Below are 19,737 nucleotides of genomic sequence, written 5' to 3' on the forward strand. Positions count from 1 at the left end.
TGGTGTAGTAAGTCCCAAATCAAAGAACAATTATTGGGAAATGCACTTACATAAAATCAATTGAAGGCGTGGACCATCAGATGCCATCTCTATGGAGGAGACATAACTGGAAGTGGCAGCAGAGGAGACATTGCGTCTGAAGGGCCACGCCTCTGATGACGTCAAATTGATGACGAAACGCGTAAGAAGGAACCCTACGTCGGACGACAGCACGCTTTGCACCAAGGTCTTTTCACATATGTTTACATGCCGGCTTTCAACTGGTTTTATGTAAGTGCATTTCTCAATAAATGTTATTTGATTTGGGACGTACTACACCAGTCCAGTCTCTTTTTGTATTCAATCTTCATCAATGCTGAAAGTCACCCATTCATCATTCCTCTGGTGCCACTACTGCTGAATATCTGCTACAATTGCCTTATATGACCACTCTATAATTTGAGGGTAATGTTTATCTGGTAAGCAGTTTGGAATACCCACGGGGTGATCTATGCATTATATTATATTCATATATATCTATGAGGTTTTATATCTGTTATACAAGTTTTTGCAATAATGGATAACCATTGCTGGATGGCCTTCTGAGCGCCGACTTCTCCTTTTGTGATTCCTGTTACCTGAAGCTTCGGCAGCCTATGAGTCTGAGCACCAGGCAGAGCTGGGATGTAAGAAGGTGGAAGCACTTACACACCTGTATTAAATTTGTGACCATGTCTGTCCGGCTAATTTAAAGATTCTCCTGTAGCACCAAGGTTCAAAACTTGTGATTTTCTTTTTTGGAGAATGGATGAGGGAAATTGTTTCCACACCAGCTGAGAATAGACCAGATTTGAGTTTGGAGCAGTAATTTCTTTGTGCTTAAAGCTGAACCCTGACCTTACCTTCAGTCTTACATAGTTGTACAGACTTGTCTTCTGTACTGAAATAAGCAGTTCTCTGGTTTCTGACACCTAACACTATACATAGGTGCTGTTTTTATTAATTTTTTTTTTTTTTAGCCATCTCCATGAGACTGCTTCCACAAGCAACCTAGTGAGGCCAAATGAGAGTTGTCCTTATCCAATGTACAAACCCGATTCTAAAAAAGTTGGGACACTGTACAAATTGTGAATAAAAACAGAATGTAATTATGTGGAAGTTTCAAATTTCAATATTTTATTCAGAATACAACATAGATGACATATCAAATGTTTAAACTGAGAAAATGTATCATTTTAAGGGAAAACAAGTTGATTTTAAATTTCATGGCATCAACACATCTCAAAAAAGTTGGGACAAAGCCATGGTTACCACTGTGTGGCATCCCCTCTTCTTTTTATAACAGTCTGCAAACGTCTGGGGACTGAGGAGACAAGTTTAGGAATAGGAATTTTGTCCCATTCTTGTCTAATACAGGCTTCCAGTTGCTCAACTGTCTTAGGTCTTCTTTGTCTCATCTTCCTCTTTATGATGCACAGACTTGTATAAAGTACTGGAAATTTCTACTTGAGTAAAAGTACAAGTGCTCGATCAAAAAATTACTTGAGTAGAAGTGGAAGTGCTCGCAGAAAAAGTTACTTAAGTAGAAGTACTAAAGTATTCAACATTTTTTTTACTTAAGTATTGCAAGTAGTTTTTTCAAAAAATTTGCTACTTAAGTACTAAAAGTAAAAAGTACCAGTAGTTTTGAAAAAAAAATTCTACTCAAGTACTGAAAGTAGAAGTACAAGTACTGTGTTATGTAGTTATTAAAGAAAAAAGTCAAAAGTTTGAACATCATATTGTTTTTATTATTTCAAATGATTTATTCAAATGATTAACCTGTGTTTGTTAGTAGTTTCTTGATGCACTTTAAGCGCTGTAGCACCATTTATTTGTTTGTTTCATATTTTCTTTTTATTGGAAAGATTTGGTATAGCAGCTTTAATTATACACAGCCTTTATTTTCGTATGCGCTGATTTACAAATGACATACACATTTTTTTGAGCTTTATGCAACCTGCCATCTACTGTTCTGGCAGTGGTAATTTTTTTAAAAGTAACGAGTAACTATGCAGCACAAAAAAAAAAATACTTGAGTAGAAGTATCGAAATCATCGAAAAAATGTAGTGAAGTAAAAGTAGAAGTAGGAGAAAAAAATTCTACTCTAGGAAAGTACAGATACCGCATTTCGGTACTTAAGTACAGTACTTAAGTAGTTCTACTTCGTTACTATACATCTCTGATGATGCACCAAATGTTTTCTATGGTTAAAAGATCTGGACTGCAGGCTGGCCCTTTCAGTACCCGGATCCTTCTTCTACACAGCCATGATGTTGTAATTGATGCAGTATGTGGTCTGGCATTGTCATGTTGGAAAATGCAAGGTCTTCCCTGAAAGAGACGACGTCTGGATGGAAGTAAATGTTGTTCTAGAACTTGGATATACCTTTCAGCATTGATGGTGCCTTTCCAGATGTGTAAGCTGCCCATGCCACACGCACTCATGCAACCCCATACCATCAGAGATGCAGGCTTCTGAACTGAGCGCTGATAACAACTTGGGTTGTCCTTGTCCTCTTTAGTCCAGATGGCATGGCGTCCCAGTTTTCCAAAAAGAACTTCAAATTTTGATTTGTCTGACCACTTTGCCACAGTCCATCTTAAATGAGCCTTGGCCCAAAAAAACCGCCTGCGCTTCTGGATCATGTTTAGATATGTCTTCTTTTTTGGCCTATAGCGTTTTAGCCGGGAACGGCGAATGGCACAGTGGATTGTGTTCACCGACAATGTTTTCTGGAAGTATTCCTGAGCCCATGTAGTGATTTCCATTACAGTAGCATCCCTGTATGTGATGTAGTGCTGTCTAAGGGCCCGAAGATCACCGCCATCCAGTAAGGTTTTCCGGCCTTGACCCTTACGCACAGAGATTGTTCCAGATTCTCTAAATTTTTGGAGGATATTATGTACTGTAGATGATGATAACTTCAAACTCTGCAATTTTTCTCTGAGAAACTCCTTTCTGATATTGCTCCACTATTTTTCACCGGAGCATTGGGGGAATTGGTGATCCTCTGCCCATCTTGACTTCTGAGAGACACTGCCACTCTGAGAGGCTCTTTTTATACCCAATCATGTTGCCAATTGACCTACTAAGTTGCAAATTGGTCCTCCAGCTCTTCCATATATGTACATTTAACTTTTCCGGCCTCTTATTGCTACCTGTCCCAACTTTCTTGGAATGTGTAGCTCTCATGAAATCCAAAATGTGCCAATATTTGGCATGACATTTCAAAATGTCTCACTTTCAACATTTGATATGTTATCTATATTATATTGTGACTAAAATATAAGTTTATGAGATTTGTATATTAGTCCATTCCTTTTTTACTCACAATTTGTACAGTGTCCCAACTTTTTTGGAATTGGGTTTGTATATAGTTTCAGTTGGAGAATCCCACTATTCCCTTCTCCCATCCAAGTTCCACAATAAATACTAACTAACACCCCTGGACTGTTTATTGAGCAACAAGCCATTGGGAGTAAGGATGGATGTGTGAACTGTACCCTAAGTGACTGTGTGCAGGTAATCAGAGGAGGCCCAACAGGTCATCATACAGCAAGCCCTACGGGGACAGTGCTACACAGACATTGTCAAAATTTCATTTGCATAAGGGTTTAGTTGCTCTGGCTGTTCCACCAAAGCTGAACACCAGGAGAATTGAGTCACCAAAAAACAGTTGCAGCACTTAAAAATCAAGTATTTTAAAAAAATTTGGAAGGCGTTAGGAACTAGGGGTAGGATTATTATAATGAGCGTGAGCATATTGGTATTATTGACCTACCATTGTATGAGTGCTGTTTTTGTTGTCTTTGGAATGCTTGCTTGGGAATTCCCAATAGAGGATATCCATGGAAGGATTAAACAATCTTTGTTAAAGTGAGTAGTTTAGGATTTCTATGTGGGAAGGTTTTGATATTTGGTAATATTAGACAGGAAGCAATGGGTTATGAAGGGGTGGAACTGATAGATGGGGTACATTGTGTGTGTGGGGGGGGGGGGGCAGCAATAGCCCAGATAGCCCTTACCCTGGACTTTAAGAGCCGGTCCACACTAGCGCGACTTGTCAGGCGACTTGTCAGCTGTCAGTCACATGCTGTGTGCTGGAGGGGGGTGGGGGCCATCTCCCAGGATTGCTTGGTGCCAGCATAAACTATCAGAAGTGACTCATGCAGATAGCAGAGGTAGGAGAGGACAGAAAAAAATAAATTGCACTACATGCTTTGGATTGAGTACACAATATAGAAGGATATGATTTGTTCAGCTTTCATTTCAGGGATTTACAATCATTTTAAGTCATGTGATCCACAACTGAAAACAAAAACAAAAAGAGGGCGCACTGGCCTAGCGCATTATCCTCAATAGGGCTTTATTAATATCAAGTAAAAATATAAATACTCACAAACATTGGTTGTAAGCCAGCATATCAGATACATATGACACAATCCATCAAATGACAGTCCACAGTCAAGATAATTGACGGCTAACACGTTTCGAGGCTTTGCCTCTTCATCAGAGCCAAAAGACCCTACCTGGACCACATGGATTCATGGATTACATGCAGAGTGCCCCAGCCCACATCCAGGTAGATTGGGGAATGGCACTGCAACACAACCTTTTTGTACACATATGTTTATATAGGGGACCCTAAATGCACAATACAAGTGATTAAACAGTCTGTGGCGACCCAAGACGTTCCCACTATCATAAGGTGTCATGATCCTCAGTGTCAGCATTTCCTTGTAGGTATACGGGCAGACTGTGCTCTGATCCATTCCCCCTTTTTCTTGTATTATTGTTTTTAATTGAAACAGGGTTCTATTGGAAGGTTTTTGTATGAGCCCAAGTGTTTTTATTACAATGCATGGACAATCAGTATTGGAAGTATGGGTATATAGTTCATCATATGTATGCTGCTCCTAACTGTATACTGTACTGGCAGCACTAGGATGTATATATGATATTGGTTCTAACCAGCACCTATAGGCTGATGAAAAGGTGTAAAGGTATGAGTGTGGCTAGGGTTTACTTTTGGTGTAACCACTCCCATGGGGGAGGAGCCTCTCTCAAATTTCATAGGCCCAACATGAATCACTCTTGCTTTATAAACCGGTGGTCCAGGTAGGGTCTTTTGGCTCTGACGAAGAGGCGAAGCCTCGAAACGCGTTAGATGTCAATTATCTTGACTGTGGACTGTCATTTGATGGATTGTGTCATATGTATCTGATATGCTGGCTTACAACCCATGTTTGTGAGTATTTATATTTTTACATGATATTAATAAAGCCCTATTGAGGATAATGCGCTAGGCCAGTGCACCCTCTTTTTGTTTTTTGTTTGTAGCTTGTGGTCGACCACCCAGGTCGTAGTGGGCAGCAAGGCTTTGCCATTGAGGATGCCAAGTAGGAGTCCCGTGATAGGAGTGAAGTGGGAGCCTTGTATCTGAGCGCAGGAGTTAGATGCTTTGCATCACAATTTTCTTTTGGATCCACAACTGAAACATTGCTTTATAGTGAACAGACTTTAGACTCATCCATATACACCATTAAACCAAGTAGAACGATGACCGTCCCTTCAAAAACAATTCAGCTGCCATATTTTGGATCGGACAGTTTAGTTATGTTGTAGTGTAAGCATTTTACAAATTTGCAACTGCGGGGCAGGTTCTTCCTCAGAGCCGGTTCACACTCATGCGGCTGCGGCGTTCGCATGTAATATCGGAGCGCACTGCTCCTTCATAATGCGATCGGCTGTGCGGTGCGAGTTTAGCCATACACTTTGTATGGCTAAATTCGCACTGCACCCGCAGCAAACACGCACAGGACCCTTTTTTGCAGCCGCATCAGGATCGGATCACACAGCGGTTCACACTTGTGCGATCCGATCCTGTGCGAACTGCAAGATCGCACTGCGATATGCGATCAAACTGGGGGTGTCGTTAAGATTACATTGACACCCCCAGCGTATCGCATATGGCAGTGTGAACTGCCGGGGGTGCGTTTGCGATGCGGGAACACGCTGCGAAATCGCAGCCTTCCCGCATCGCATAAGTGTGAACCGGGGCTCAATGTCAATATTGTGTTACCTTAGAAAGGAAGCAACTGTGGCACACCAACTTTATATTTATAACCGTTTATTTTAGTAAGAAATATGATTAAAAAAACCCTGCCTAATTCTTTGACAGGTTTTACCTAAAAATGAATGTGGACAATGCACTAAGAGAGGGAAGCCCATCTATTTGATTTGCGCTCCCCCAATGCCAAAAAGCTCCAATAAAGAAAAAAAAATAAATAAATAGAAAAAAAAAACGTATTAAATATACTTACATTATCCTCTATCTTAGGCTTGCAACACCAAAGCAAGGGTAATGTTGCAAAACTTCCAACTTCCAAAGCAATGCTGTGTATCCCAAATCTCTGTACTTGGACCAACTTCTGGAAGCTGGAGTTGGATGAATCTTTTTTTTTATTTTTTTATTTTTGCCATCATTTACTATTATTCGCATTTATTCCAGTCCCTGTAAAATTAGGCTAAATACAGGCGTTTGCTAATGGGTAGCAGTAATGAACCGGAGCAATCCACTCTTCCAAAAATGTTTGATACAACCATCAGTTATAAAGCTGCATTCATGCCATCCCCACCCAGTGGCTGCCCTTCCTTGGCACATTCTACCACTACTGGCTTGACCGCAAGGCTCCTTTAACCGCTTGCCGACCGCCCACAGTATATTTACTGCGGCAGTCAGCCCCTCCTGTACTACGTCGCTCGCCCAGGAACCTCCAGGGGGCAAGCGTGCGCCGCCGGAGGCGCACCCCCGCTCATTCACGGGCATCCACGCGTGAGTGACCGGCGGCTCCGATGTCCGCCGGCCACTCGCGATCTCTTGCTGGAGAGGGAGAAAGGCAGGCGGCTGATGTAAACAAAGCCGTCTGTCATTCTCCCTTGTGTAACTGCAGAGATCATACGATCCTGCTATGTAGGATCGTATGTCTCTGTGGTTACATCAAAAGCCACGCCCCTTTACAGTTAGAATCACGCCTCTAGGGATACATTTAACCCCTTGATCACTAATAAAGTTAACCCCTTCCCTGCCAGTGTAATTTTACAGTAACAGTGCATATGTATTGCACTGATTACTGTAGAAATGTCACTGGTACCCCCAAAAGTGTCAAAAATGTTAGTCAGGGGTCCGATCTGTCCGCCACAATGTCGCAGTGCCGCAAAAAAAAATCGCAGATCGCCGCCATTACTAGTTTAAAAAAAAAAACAATAAAAATGACATTAATCTTTCCCTTAGTTAGTAAATGCAATAACTTTTGCGCAAACCATTTAAAATACGGTTATTGCGATTTTTTTTACCAAAAATATGTAGCAGAAAACAAATTGGCCTAAAATGTTAAAAAAGTTTGATTTTTAAATTTTTTTGGGGGGGAATTTCATATAAAAAAATGTGAAAAATATTGTTATTTTTTCAAAATTGATGCTCTGTTTTTGTTTATAGTGCAAAAAATAAAAATCGCACAGGTGATTAAATACCACCAAAAGAAAGCTCTGTTTGTGGGAAAAAAAAGACGTCAATTAAATTTGGGTACAGCATCGCACGACCGCGTAATTGTCCGTTAAAGTCACGCAGTGCCGAATCGCAAAATAGGGCCTGGTCTTTGAGGAAGGAGCAGAGAGAGTTTCAATATTTCAATATAACCCAGTAGATTATATTATATTATATTGGTGGTCTATCCAATGGAACCAAGTTTTTTTTATGAAATTGGCTTCTTATAAGTCTTGATCAATCCAACTTCAAGATTTTATTGCTTTTGCTTTGAGTATCTGTTCCTGTGTTCCTAGGAGGTTTAGGTGCACCCCCCCCCCCCCCCATTGCACTTTAATGGGTTTCAGCTCTTCTTGTTAAAATCTTCAAAATATAAACTAATCACTTGAGCTCCATAAGGTTTTACACCTTCATGACCAGGCCATTGCGTTACTTTAAATGGTAATTAGGTGGTCATGTAACGCTGTACATAAACTAAATTTATATCATTTTTTTTTCACACTAATGAAAATTCTTTTGGTGGTATTTGATCATCACTGGGTTTTTTAAATAAATTTTTTGTGATATAAATGAAAAAAGACATAATTATAAAAAAAATAAAAATAAAACTATATTTGTTACTTTCTGCTTTAAAACATATACCGTATAAGCCGAGTTTTTCAGCATTTTTTTTCAAGCTGAAAATGCCCCCCTTGGCTTATACTCGAGTCACTGGCTTCGCTGTGTTTTTAAAAATGGCGCCGGCGTGTCACTGCGCATGTGCGGCATGCCCGGGAATAGCCTAACGTGTTCGGGTTTTCCCAAGCATTGGCGGCAACGTAGTATTGGCGCCGGGCGACACGATTTTTAAATCTAAAGCGGCTCACCGACAGGTAAGTGAGACTCCCCTGCAGCCCCTGCATTTCCTCATGCAGTGCTGCAGGCATGGTACAAGACATTCTCCTGTACCATGCCCACAGCACTGCATCTCCTGTGCCATGCCTGTACATACTGTGCCATGCCTGTACTTACTGTGCCATGCCTATACCTACTGTGCCCTGCCTATACCTACTATGCCATGCCTACTATGCCATGCCTGTACATACTGTGCCATGCCTGTACATACTGTACCATGTCTGTACATACTGTGCAATGCCTGTACATACTGTGCCATGCCTGTACTTACTGTGCCAATGCCTATACCATCACCTGTGCAATGCCTATACCATTACCTGTGCCATGCCTATACCATTACCTGTGCCATGCCTATACCATCTCCTGTACCATGACCTGTGCCATGCCTGTACCATGACCTGTGCCATGCCTGTACCATGACCTATGACATGCCTGTACCATGACCTGTGACATGCCTGTACCATCACCTGTGCCCTGACCTGTGCCATGCCCTTACCATGACCTGTGCAATGCCTTTACTATGACCTGTGCCATCTCCTGTACCATGCCCGCAGCCCCTGTTTTGTGTCTTGTAGTGGTCCAGTTGGGTCCAGTAGCTGCTGCATTTCCCACCCTAGGCTTATACTCGAGTCAATATGTTTTCCCACTTTTTTGTGGTAAAATTAGGGGTCTCGGCTTATATTCAGGTCGGCTTATACTCGAGTATATACGGTACAATTAAAAAAAAAATCTAATTTCTTTATAAATGTAGGAAAAAATGTATTCTTCTACATGTCTTTGGTAACAAAAATCCCAATAGGTGAATATTGATTGGTTTGTGTGAAAGTTTTAGCATCCACAAACTATGGTATATACTGTATATATATATATATTCAGGGATGAGAAACAGAGAGATTGTTCCCTCTGTACAGAGCCTTGTGTTGATCATCAACAAAGGGCTCTGGGCTATGATTGGACACAGCCGAGCAGCAGGTTACGGCCACGAATCATTGGCCAGGACTTTCTGATGCCATAAACACAGAAGCAGGCGGCGATGGGTACACGGGCCGCCCATCCACAGTACATAGCGGGTAAGCAGACTGCAAGTGGATAAAGACCCAGCAAGGATAGTAGGAGCCCCAAACAGCAAGCACAGCAAGTGTGCAGACCTGAAGGCTTAGAACAGAGATCTCCCCAGTTGGGTCCTGGAGTGATAGAAGACATTGTTAGGTAGCTTAGTTCTTCTGCATCCACCAGACACTGAATCCCAGTTTAACCATAACAACAATACAGTATTCCCTTTAACAATACAGAATCCGATCACCTCCTTGGGAATATCAGTATGAGTTACAGCAGAAACCTTGTGCTGAAAGGCCTTTCTCCAAATCTTTGGTCAATGTAATAAGTACTCATTGTGGAATGCAGCCGTGATCTCAAAGAGGTCTACGTACGGGAGAGCTTTGAAGAGAGATGAATCCAATTGGAATTCTGAAAAGCTGCAGTAATTTTATTGGGGCCTACAGTAAGAGGAAATACTGCACACCGGGCTCCCTTCACTGCTTCATCTGGTAGTGATTTGTCATCTGCTGTGCTTTGGGCTCGGTGCCAGGGTATCTGCTGCCAAACTTTCGGAGACAGGGGAATACAATGATTATTGAGAAGAGTCAAGGAAAGTTAGTCAATGAACTCAACATGAAATGGCTCAAAAGGGAGGGTAAAGTATGGGGTGCCTCCACAAACTATTCACACGGGGTCCTGGCCCAAAGGGAATTTTCCTTAATTCCATTTTTTATTTTCCTGCTGTTTAACACTCTTTTTATTTATTGGACCACCAGGGTCTAATTTTTAATTTCAAGACACCAACCTATCAGTATGATCATTTTAAAGAAGAACTCCACTTAGGATTAAGCTTACCATCAGAAAAAAAGGTTAGCTCCACTTTTGTAGAAAAAATATACAGAAAAAAATGAATAAAAATAATATAGCATATACAATTGCTACACAAGTCATGTTATTAAAAAAGACCTTTCCTTTTTAGTCTTCCAATTTACAGTGCGGCTGCTGTAATGTTTTGTAAATGCAATGCAATATGGCAACCTGGAGGAATTCTGTACACCCCTAGGTCTACAGAACACCTCCAATTTCCTGATTGTGTGATTGGTTCATTAATTTTCCCAGAAGTCTGCACTAAATACAAGTCAAACTTTAGGCATCCTCTGCAATAGGAAATTCATTTTTGGTGAGATAGTCCCCAAAGGGCAAATACTTCTAAAGGGATGCTGGTACTCCAGCTTATCTCATTGGAACACTGACAGTGCACCAGGGGATTACAATGACCCAGACCCCCTCATTCATAATCAGTATCCAATGGACATGGGGAAACAAATACAGCAAACTTTAAAGCAACAAATGTCAGGGTTCAGTTATAAAGTTTGGTAAAATTTACATAAATCGCCCAGAGGGGACTGTCTTTTTCCCAACAAATGTTACTCTTTAAGGGTACAAACACACTAGACTCTGTGTTAAAACACAGTGGCTGGTGTGCTGTGGAGTGCAGTTGGATGATAGCAGTGCTAATGGGCAGATTGCGGTTCATCGCACTGTTCACTTTTTTATTTTTTAAGGAGAGGTACAGCCAAAGCTCGTTTGGCTATACTTCTATGGATTATGGGAGTGAAGTTTGTTCTGCACTCCTGTGACCCATTTTCAGCAGACATCGGGCTGAAGCACGCTGTTGGCTGACGTCACAGAGCCGACCCAGGTTTCAGAAAGATCTGCCCACATGCCTGGACCGGTACCCAGCTCAGCCTCTCAGCGAGCAACTTAAAGCCTGAGTCAGCTGCTCCCACCCCCTCCACAGCCCAGCGCTTAAGTGAGCATGGGGGGGGGGGGGGGTGGCAGAGCAAACAGTGGTGACTGACAGTGCCCAGTTTTCTATGCTCAGGGAGCCCTGCGGTGTTGGATTGCTTGGTTCTCAGCCTTAGAGCCGGCGAGGGACAGATGCAGCATCAGACCGATGCTGCATCCACCTAGGCAAGTATGATTCTAAAAAAAAAAAACGGTGTCATCTGCTGACATCCGCAATCCCATAGACATACATTATGTCCGTATATCATCCGCAAACGGATGGGATGATATGCGGACATACGGACCGGATGATACAAGTGTCATCCGTGTCCGTAAAAAAAAAAGTGCCGGAGCAGATCGAAATACGGCTAATATGGCTAATTGGGCCCAATATGGACACTTAAGAGTGTACTCACTTTTGTTGCCAGCGGTTTAGACATTAATGGCTGTGTGTTAAGTTATTTTGAAGGGACAACAAATTTACACTGTCATACAATCTGTACACTCACTACTTTACATTGTAACAAAGTGTCATTTCTTCAGTGTTGTCACATGAAAAGATATAATAAAATATTTACAAAAATGTGAGGGGTGTACTGACTTTTGTGAGCTACTGTATCACTAGCTCTGTTTAACTGGCAGGTATTACACTAAAGAACGGGGGTGCGCATGCCCATGCACCAAAAAACCAATAGGAGAGCAAAATACCTTACACTATCATTTTAATAAATAGTGGGGGTCCACTATTATATATATAACAGCACACATTGGACTTCCACTATAATTGGGGTTATTGGGGCCTGCCTTAATGTTTGGGAGGGGATCTATTGCCTTTGGCTCTTTTCCTTTCTCCAACCAGGGGTCTCACTTTGGGAAAGCCCCCACCAAGTACCTGGACGATCGGCTTTGGCAGGTCCGCAAGGAGCAGGGTCCACCTGACTTTGGCCTAGGTAATCCAGAGTACCTTGCCCCTATCAGGGACCTTGCCCCCTGGGGAGTTCAGGAATTGAGGTCTTTCCTCTTCAGGGGTCGGACCATTACTGTACCCTCGTGCAATCTTTTGTGTGCTGTGATTTCACAGTACACTATGTTTTGACAAGCATGGCACCACAAGGCTCTGATAAGGAAAAAAAAAAAAAAAGAAAAAAAAAGATTGTGCTGTGGAGTTATGCTTTAAAAAAAACATTACAATAAATAAAATGCTCCCTGAAAATGCTCTATAAGTTCCCTTTAAATCCCCTCTACACAAGATGGACCACTTGACATTTAAGTGCTACTTTGAAACAATTTAACTTATTGGACCACCAGGAACTTCGCTCTAATTTATGCACTTTTATATCACACATAGGCTTCATTGTTGCAGATGTAAATTCAAAAAATTTCCATAATGTATGTAAATGACAAGAAGAAAAAAAAAAAAACTTCCTGGTAATTTATTCATACTTCCAAAATAACCTCATAATAAGGTTATATCAAGCATATTAGAAAAAGTATGCTGGGAGTCTGGAAGATTCTTTATTTCACGCTGTGAGGTCCTTTCTAAGGCTTGCATGATTCTAAACTATTTAAATTGCAAATGGCTCATAATTGCAGACTGGAATTAAACCTTTTTTTTTCCTTGTGTGTGTGGCATAGGAGAAAAGTACCTTGCTTTTTTTAAAAAATGCTGTGAACTTGGTAAAAAAAAAAAAAAAAAAAGAACAAAAATGCAAACGTAAATTTAAAATAAATAAAAAACAAAAGATTAAAATAAATCTTTCCTATAGCTACTCTAAATGTGTATTATATGGTAAGCACATATAATATACTTAAAGTAATACAGAGGGACAATAAATAACAAACACAAGAAAATTACGGAACATTTTTTAATTTTTAATTTGATTAAATGCAAAGATCACACAGAATGGGAAATATGACCCAGGCTGAGCAGGGCCAGGCAGAGTTCAGACAAGCTGAAATTCTTCAGAGAAAGTACAATAGACAAAGATATTGGTATTAAAGTAAACCTGGGGCCAGGCTATGGACGTTCAATTATTTACATATTTTTAACCAGCAGTAAATCATCTTTAAAACAAGCCCCCACTTATCTCTCTAGCTGCAGAAACTGTGGAACAATTCATCCTCAGGATCTACAGCAGAAGCACTAAAATTGTCCAAGTCTTTTTCTCAGCAGCTTAGTGTGCCCATATGCTTGTTGCTAAATCCCAATCTGTGTCGTGACTGATACCTCATCCCTATTGGACTGTAATTACTTAAAAAGGGGGAACTGGGTGGGATTTTAGCGGTACCAAGTTGACTGAGTATATTGAAGAGTATATAACAACCAAGGCATCAGTGAAATTCTGCATCATATGAAGCTTCATCCCTTAAGGTGTCATTCAGATGGCAACAAGAAAACCTCAACGCGTTTCAACTCATAAAGAGTCTTCATCAGGATTAAAAAAGGATGTACAGTAAAACCTTGGATTGAGAGTATTTGTTAAGACAAGCTCATTTTTTTTTTATAAATTCTGACTTGATAAACGAGTGATGTTTTGATATACAACTAGCGTCATGTCACAACTGAGTATAAAAGAGAAGAGAGATGCCTCCAAGTGTAGCAATATGGTTTCATTTAAAGAAGGTCCACTATTTAGAAATTCACATAGTTGATGATTAAAACAGGCACATCTAAGTATTCAAGCATTCCGGGGTAAAGCTGTCCATATAGACCATCCTCCGCACCGCCATCAACGTCACGAGCACTTCAAGCCTCGCTCTCAGATTAGGTCATCTACTGCAGGGTAGTCTGTAGGGTAGTCTTCCAGTTGCGAGTGAGAGTTGGCGGTGAGGAGGACAGTCTATGTGGACAGCTTTACCCCGGATGCCTGCATGCGTAGATGTCTCTTTTAATCATCAACCATGTGAGTTGCTAAATGTTATACCTTCATTAAATGTAACCATATTGCTACACTTAGAGACGCCTCTCTTCTCTTTTATACTCTGTAGCTCCTGCTGGATTTTGCTTCCTCTCCCTTCACAGACTGGGCCGCAGGGCAGTATTTCAACATGATAAACACACCTCCAAGATGACCACTGCTTTGCTAAGTAGAGGGTAAAGGTGATGGACTGCCCAAGCATGTCTCCAGACCTAAACCCTATTGTGCATCTGTATGGGGATCCTCAAACGGAAGGTGGAGGAGCGCAAGGTCTCTAACATCCACCAGGTCTGTGATGTCATCATGGAGGAGTGGAAGAGGACTCCAGTGGCAACCTGTGAAGCTCTGATGAACTCCATGCCCAAGAGGGTTAAGGCAGTGCTGGAAAATAATGGTGGCCACACACATATATTGACACTTAGGGCCCAATTTGGACATTTTACTTAGAGGTGTACTCACTTTTGTTGCCAGCAGTTTAGACATTAACCACTTGCCGACCAGTCACTGGGACTGTACTGCGGCAAAGTGGCTCGATTCCGTCCAGCGACGTAGACCTACGTCGCTGGACTCCTCCCCTTGTGGGCGGCGCTCGCGCGCCGCCGGAGGCTCGCTCCCGCTGTTTTCAGTCACATCGGGAGTCAGGCCAGGGGAGGAGCAGCGGCGATCGCCGCTGCTCTTCCCTGATCGTCGGGGAATCGAGTTTGGAGATCCGCCCGCTTGTGTAAACAAAGCGGGCGGATCTCCTAAGTGACAAACAGTGACAGATTGCAGGGTTCAGCATAGCTGAACATGCGATCTGTCCCAGTGTCACTCAGTCACCTCCCCCCACACACGTTAGTAAGCACCAGGCATACATTAACCCCTCCCTCTCTAATAAAATTAACCCCTTCCCTGCCAGTGTCATTTTTACAGTAACAGTGCATATTTATAGCACTGATTACTGTAGTAATGTCACTGGTACCCCCAAAAGTGTCAAAAATGTCAGTCAAGGGTCCGATCTGTCCGTCGCAATGTCGCAGTCCCGCAAAAAAAAAATCGCAGATCGCCGCCATTACTCGTTAAAAAAAAAAAAACACCAAAAATGACAGAAATCTTTCCCTTAGTTAGTAAACGCAATAACTTTTGCGCAAACCAATCAAAATATGCTTATTGTAATTTTTTTTACCAAACATAAGTAGCAGAAAACAAATTGGCCAAAAATTTAAAAAAATTGTGATTTTTACATATTTTTGGGGGGTAATTTCATATAAAAAATGTGAAAAATTTTGTTATTTTTTCAAAATTTACGCTCTTTTTTTGTTTATAGCGCAAAAAGTAAAAATCAAATACCATCAAAAGAAAGCTCTGTTTGTGGGAAAAAAAGGACGTAAATTTAGTTTGGGTACCGCGTCGCACGACCGCGCAATTGTCAGTTAAATTCGCACAGTGCCGAATCGCAAAAAGTGGCCTGGACGTAAGAAAGCAAAATCCTCCGGTGGTAAAGTGGTTAATGGCTGTGTGTTGAGTTATTTTGAGGGGGCAGCAAATTTACACTGCTATACAAGCTGTACACTCACTACTTTATATTGTAGCAAAGTGTCATTTCTTCAGTGTTGTCACATGAAAAGAGATAATAAAAAATGTATAAAAATGTGAGGGGTGTACTCACTTTTGTGAGCTACTGTATACTTTAAAGTGGAGTTCCATCCTAATTTGGATCTATGGCCGCATTTGTTGCCGAATCCTGATCCCTTCCCCATTTATCTTTGGATAGCGACATTTTTTTTTTTTTAACATGTAGTACCTTTTGATGTGAAAAATTATTCCACTTTTGTCCATCCTTGCCCTGGCGAGATACATAATTTCCTTTTTCCCATTGGATCCTGAGATAGCAGTGTAATCAATCCCAGAATCAATGGGCATTCTCCGCAGAACCAGAAATGATGCAATGCTAGGCGGAGGTAGGCTCCATTTCCGGGTTGGAATGAGATTGACAGGTTGGCTGCCATATCAAGGGGGCGGGTACTTTCGCCGCCACCTTACTATGGCAACCTGCTACTGCGCAGGTGTGAGATCGGGAGGTGAATGCTGGGTAGCCATTTGAAGCAAATCCCAGAAATAGACACAAGCAGGCTTCAGATGCCCACAGCCAAGATGGCCCCCAGCCTGCTTCCGAGATCAGGTAAAGATTTAAATATTTTAAAATACCCTGCATAAATACAGTTGTAAATGTAGTATCATTTAAATATAAAAATAATAACGATCACGGGGGAACTTTTTTTTAAACATTATTTTTTTGACATTTTATCAAACAGTACAATGTACAGTAGATTAAACGTTGCATAGGCTGTAGCAAAACACAGGGGAGCTTTTTGTTTTTTTTAAAAAAAATCTATTATAGGGACTGTAGCTCTGCTTTAAAGTGATTCTCCAGGCAACCCCCCCCCCTCCAACATCCCCTCCCCCCTCCTTCCCCACACACCTCTAAAAGTGTATGCAGTGGATATAAAAAGTCTACACCCCCCTGGTAAATGTTAGGTTTCTGTGATGTAAAAAAATAAGACAAAGGTAAATTATTTCAGAACTTTTTCCACCTTTAATGTGATCTATAAACTGTACAACTCTGTTGAACAACAAACTGAAATCTTTTAGTGGGGGGAGTAAAAATAAAAAATAAAATAATATGGTTGCAACTGGGGATGTAGCTGTGTTCAGAGTTAAGCAATCACACTCATGGTAAATATGAGTCAGTACACACCTGCCATCATTTAAAGTGCCTCTGATTAACCCCAAATAAAGTTCAGCTGTTCTAGTAGGTCTTTCCTGACGTTTTCCTAATCGCATCCTACAGCAAAAGCCATGGTCCACAGAGAGCTTCCAAACCATCAGAGGGATCTCATTGTTAAAAAAGCTATCAGTCAGGAGAAAGGTACAAAAGAATTTCCAAGACATTAGATATACCATGGAACACAATGAAGACAATCAGGGGCGTAACTACAGGGGTTGCAGGGGTTGCAATTGCTACCGGGCCCCATGCTCCAGGGGGCCCAGTAGCAAACCAGTGGGTGAACTTCCAGGATCTCAAAGGTCACACTTGCGACCGGGCCCTGGCATTGCATCACTGTGGGGAGGCCCCAAGATTGCAGGAAGGGGACCCACTGCAGAACTTGTGAAAGGATCCTGCTGCGGGACCATAATAAAAGGCCATGCAACGAGAGTAAAGAGCCCCAGGATTAGTGGGAAGAGCCCCGGGCTTGAAGGGAAGGGCCCCGGCCAGGGGACTGGGGGGCCCTTCATGGTTTCTTGCATCGGGGCCCTGAAGGTTCTAGTTACGCCTCTGAAGACAATCATCATCAAGTGGAGAAAATATGGCACAACAGTGACATCACCAACAACTGGATGTCCCTCCAAAATTTATGAAAAGACGAGAAGGAAACTGGTCAGGAAGGCTGCCAAGAGACCTACAGCAACATTAAATGAGCTGCAGGAATATCTGACAAGTGCTGGCTGTGTGGTACATGTGACAAAAATCTCCCGTATTCTTAATATGTTTGGGCTATGGGGTATGAGTGGCAAGATGGAAGCCTTTTCTTACCAAGAAAAACATCCAAGCACGGCCAAATTTTGCAAAAACACATCTGAAGTCTCCCAGAAGCATGTGGGAAAATGTGTTATGGTCTGTTTAAACCAAGGTTGAACTTTTTGGCCATAATTCCAATAGATATGTTTGGTGCAAAAACAACACTGCACATCACCAAAAGAACACCATACCCACAGTAAAGCATGGTGGTGGCAGCATCATGCTTTGGGGTTGTTATTCTTCGGTTGGAACAGGGGCCTTATGGGAATTATGAACAGTTTCAAATACCAGTCTATATTGGCACAAAACCTTCAGGCATCTGATAGAAAGCTGAACATGAAGAGGAACGTCATCTTTCAGCATGACAACGGCCCAAAGCAAACATCCAAATCAACAAAGGAATGGCTTAACTAAAAGAAGATTAAAGTTTTGGAATGGCCCAGCCAGAGCCCAGACCTGAATCCTATTGAAAATCTGTGGGTTGATCTGAAGAGGGCTGTGCACAGGAGATGCCCTCGCAATCTGACAGATTTGGAGTATTTTTGCAAAGAAGAGTGAGCAAATATTGCCAAGTCAAGATGTGCCATGCTGATAGACTCATACCCAACAAGACTGAGTGCTGTAATAAAAACAAAAGGTGCTTCAACAAAGTATTAGTTTAAGAGTGTGCACACTTATGCAACCATATTATTTTTTTCTTTTTATTTTTTACTTTAACAGGGGTGTGTAGACTTTTTATATCCACTGTATATGTTAAAGTGCAGGGCTTTTTTTCCTCAAAGAATAGGTGCAGGAACTCCTCCCTTCTGAGTCCCCCTTAACTCCACCCTCTACCCACCTCCGAGCACCGTTCCTTGGTTCCATCCCTTACCCACCTCCCAGTACCACCCTTTTTAGAGAATATAGAACCAAGTATCATTTTGTGGTGCTAAGTAATTTGTATGGAATTTGTTCATGATAATAAGAAAGGCAGTAAAATAAATCTAGCAACAATGGACACCCCAGCGACAATAGTTCCAGCCCAGCAACAATAGACTCCCAATAGTCAGCATCAATAGACCCTTCAGCAGCCAGCAACATCAGACCCCTCCCTCAATAGTAGATCACTCTCAGCAACAATTGACCCCCTGCAACATAAGACCCACCACCAGCAACAATAGATCACCCACCAATAACAATAGATCCCGAGCAACAATCGAACCCCCTGCAAAAACAGATCCACTCCAGCAACAATAGATTCCTCAACAGCCAGCAACAAAGACTACTCCCTCAACACTAAATCCCCCCAAGCAACAACTGACCCCCCAGCAACAAAAGACCCACTCTGTCAACAATAGATCCCACACGAGCAACAGAAGACCTTCCCAGAAACAATAGACCGCCTTCCTCCGCAAAAATACCAATAGATTTCCCAGCAGCCAGCATCAATAGACCCTCCAGCACACCCCAGCACCCCTTGCCATCACATACATTCAGTTCAGGAGGTGCCGGAACTGCGTTCCCCCACGTTCCCGCTGAAAAAAAGCCCTGTTAAAGTGTATATGACATTTTGAGATTTACATCTGTCTTACAATATTTAAAACAGATCATCTAATTAATTCTACATTGTAATTTTTTATTTTTTTTGCTGGAGTCCATCAGATGAGAAGGGTTAAATCCAGCGCACTCATTCTTCAGATCTGTTGTGTCCTTTCAGGTTGGAAATTCTAGCTGTGGCTTTGGCAGGCTCTTCAGAAAAATGCCACAGGATTAGTCAATGTGTTTTTCCTGCACATTAAAATAATCCACGATATGAGAAGTGTACATCACAACATTTTTATTTCACTCTGTCATCACATGAATCAAGAAAAATTATTCTTTAAAAATAAAGTATTTCTTGTCAGACCCGAGGGCTATGCAGATTTTGCTTTGTGTTTTAAAAAAACTTTTGACACTGGTAAGAGGAAGCCCACTCAATACACCTTAAAGCCG

The sequence above is a fragment of the Pelophylax lessonae genome, assembly GCF_965119305.1.
Source record: "Pelophylax lessonae genome assembly, chromosome: 8".
Taxonomy (NCBI): domain Eukaryota; kingdom Metazoa; phylum Chordata; class Amphibia; order Anura; family Ranidae; genus Pelophylax; species Pelophylax lessonae.